The sequence below is a fragment of the Triticum aestivum genome, chromosome 1D, assembly GCF_018294505.1.
Source record: "Triticum aestivum cultivar Chinese Spring chromosome 1D, IWGSC CS RefSeq v2.1, whole genome shotgun sequence".
Classification (NCBI taxonomy): domain Eukaryota; kingdom Viridiplantae; phylum Streptophyta; class Magnoliopsida; order Poales; family Poaceae; genus Triticum; species Triticum aestivum.
Genome location: NC_057796.1, coordinates 35,144,919 through 35,148,723, shown reverse-complemented (window position 1 = coordinate 35,148,723; position 3,805 = coordinate 35,144,919).

Below are 3,805 nucleotides of genomic sequence, written 5' to 3'. Positions count from 1 at the left end.
AGAGGTGCAAAGGAAACAATTAGTGGTCAATAACGGTGGATGACACAGAAGCCAACAAAAAGAAGCATCTACCCTTATCTAAATGGGAAAGAAAGCAAGACAGTAGCATTTCTCAAACGGTGGCATTGATTAATATTAACATAGAGATTATATTAACAATAAAATTCGTTAAACATGTAATTTGCTTTTAACTGTGGCATTGCATCAATTTTCCAGCGGCATTATTAGAGGGTGTTTGTTTACAGGGACATTTTGGTGTAGGGACTAAAAAAACTCCGTGTCAGTCCCATCTAAACCAAACAGGAGGGACTTTTAGGGACTAAAAGTGGGCATTTGGGACTAAAGAAAGAAGACCCCGAGGGAGTCTTTTTGGGACTTTTTCCAACAGTTGCCCCTGCCACGCATCGCACCTTGTCTCTATTAGTTCATTACTAGGGGTAACATGGTCTTTTAGCATGTCATTTAATAACCTCTAGTCCATGTTTAGTCCGTGGAACCAAGCAGGTAGGGACTAGGGAGTTTTTAACCAAACAAGGCCTTAGATTAACAACAACTAATGAGTTGCACGGGACAGTGGACGCACCAGCACCATGTGCATCTACCGATGTACTGTGGTCATGCACAGTCTGTTGCAACAAAGAACAAACAACCAAGGAGCATATTTGTGTTGGTCCCAGTTTTGTTATCTTTAGACACATTTCCCTATGTGAGCGCAGCAAATCTAGTCCTGCTCAAACTCTACAGCCTTGTCCCTTCCTTTCCTTTTTGAACTAGTACTTTCGCCCCTTCCTTTCCTCTTTGAACCACGTCCTAGATTTATGCGATACAACTTTCCCCACTACTTTCCCCCATTCCTTTCCTCTTCGAACCACGTCCTAGATTCATGCTATACAACTTTTCCCCTTCATTTCCTCTTTGAACCACGTCCTAGATTCATGCTATATACAACTTTTCCCACTACTTTCCCCCACTCCTTTCCTCTTTGAACCACGTCCTAGATTCAAGGTATACATGCAGCTAGAGCAATCCATGTGGAGTAAGTAAATTATACCTTAAGGTTCTTGGGGCGTGGTTCGGTGGGTGACGGGGCGGCGGCGAAGAAGAAGGGGTCGGAGGCCCTCCCGCGCCGCCGCTGGGTGGAAAATGAACAGCTGCGCCGATAGTCCCTCGCCGACGGCGACAACGTTAAGCCTCCTTCCCTTCCCGGCGGACAGATCCTGTCGGCTCTTTGAGCAGCAGTGAGGGGAGAGAGAGGCCAACGAAGTCTTGTTTAGATCTGGAGAGGTCGAGAGAGTGTGAAGAGAGCAACTACAAGCGCTGAGGCTCCAGCGGGAGAGGGCGAGAGAGTGTGAAGAGAGCAACTACAAGCGCTGAGGCTCCAGCATGTATATATATACTAGAGAGAGAGTGTGAAGCGTGCAAACCCTAGAAAACATTTTGGGCACTTGTATTCGACTTAAGTCAGTGTGCCACCGTATCTCGTATACTTACTACTCCCTCCGTCTAGGTGTAATAAGTCACGTTAGAAGGTGCAACGGGACCAAGGTGCGTGCGTGTGCGTGTGTGTGTGTGTGTGTGTGTGTGTGTTTAGCAGCATGTGTGTGTTAGAGAGAGCGACAGATCGACCTACTCCTACAGAGAGATGTTTTGTAGTGTAGTACGATTTTAGCCGCGAGAGTCGGTGCATCCTCTCGTTTCCGGGCATGTCCGGTAGGGACATGTGGACAGCTGCCACGCCCGCTCCTGACCAGCCTGGCCCACCCAAAGCCCCTCCATCGCCCGCACGCACTTCCCGCTCGAAACGGTCAGCGCCGCTCCAAAGAATCGGTGCCGCATTCATGCCCGGGCAGAGCGGACGCGACCTCTCAATGGCGCAAGAGTGATGGTTGCTTCATCCGTCCAACTTACTGCTGGGTCTATGTGATTTCACGGCTCATTGGTCTTTATTACTGAGGTGGTAGGACTGCTGGATGTCCCACGCTTTCGGCGAAAGGAGGTACTACTACTAGATTACAATTTTCTCCATTCTTACAGCGGAGGCGTGCAAGAGCAGTGAAAACACACAGGCTCAGTGATTACATGGCCCACCTCACACTATCACCGTGCGACACCTAACTCTTTACATAGTACTCCCTCCGTTCCTAAATATTACTAGATGAGTCCCCGCGCGTTGCCGCAGAACAGCGGTATATCTCTCTGCGCAGAATTATCGATTTCGTAGAACAAAAAAAAATTCTATAACCGCATGAAAAATGTGGTAGCCAAACTAAATAAACTCCCATCATCATTTAGATCATCCCACGTAAGGAAAAAAGATCAGCCAACTCCTACTGCATAATGGGATTATATTTTTCTTTTTGACATGTTAATGGGACTTAAAAGCTCACTTACATGCATGCGGTGCATGCTTGCATGCAGACATGTTGATGTGATTTAAAACCCACTCACATGCATGTGCCACGGTATTTCTGCATGCTTGCATGTGGCTTAGTGCGGAGCCTCTCAACGTCTAGATCAGACGGCTACTATGGACTGATTTACTTCATCTAACAGCTACATCAATTTTGATGATGTGGCTCAAGGAGAGGATAGAGAATTCCTAGTAGTGGGGGCTAGCTATTACTAGTAGATAAGTCTTTGTAGAGATTCCACTACATACGGAACAAAATGAATGAATCTACACTTAAAATGCATCTATATACATCTGCATGTGGTTCATGGTGAAATCTCTACAAAGACTTATATTTAGGAACGGAGGAAGTACTAGTATAGTACGTACTGTAATTTATCAGCGAGATAAATTTGTACAATGCTATGAAGCTTCCAGCTTCTGTTACATGTATCTTGCGTCCAAGGTTGCCCGTTGCAACATTTCATCAAATACAAAGGAGACTAACATGCATGCTATTGCATCTCAATGATTGACAGGTCATAGCAAATATGTACTCCCTCCGTTCCAAAATAAGTGTCTCAACTTTGTGCAAACTTTAGTCAAAGTTGTACTACTACTAAAGTTGACACTTATTTTGGAAGAGAGGCAACTAAAGAAAAAAATGATCCATGTAGTCCCTAGCCCTTGAACCGTGAACCCTGACCAGGCTTCAATTTTCTGGCAATGTTCGAGCTTCCTAATAAATGAAGTATGCAACCTTTTGACCATCGGATCATTTTGTGCAGTTTCACCAAAATCGAGATGAGCATCCCTGTGGCAAAGAAATTGAAGAAGCGTGATTAGAATAAGATTACTAGGACTAGTTGATGAGACATAAACTCATCACAAATACAGTACGTAGAAGCCAGTAGAGGTATGTGCGGGGCAGAGATGTAGAGAAATATCCACAGGGAGTGATGTGGGCAGCTGGAGAAGTGGTGCTAGCCGGCTGTAAAGGGAGTTGTACCTGAGGGACGTAGGTCAACCTTGAGGAGGGCGGCGGGAGGCGGCAACTGCCCACGTCGCGGCAGTGAGCAAGGGACGAAGGCAACCTCACCGGCTTTGTGAGAGAGAACGGCGGGGACCCCTGATCGGGACGTGCCGACAGTGGGTTTTCGCCGTCGGCGACGGCCACCGCATCTACACTAAGCATCCACCCCTTCCCCAAGCAGACGTGATCCGCCGGGATGTTAGAGATGTGGCCATAGTTGTTTTGTGCGAGAGAGTGTGAAGAGAGCAACCCCAGCAAGCAACCATGTAGGCTGGCCCGTCCTGACTATGTATATAGTGGAGCGGTTTCCTTTTCTCTCCATATGAACCTATCATATTGCGTACGTGCCACTGAAGAAAAAAAACTTTATTTATAAATGACGC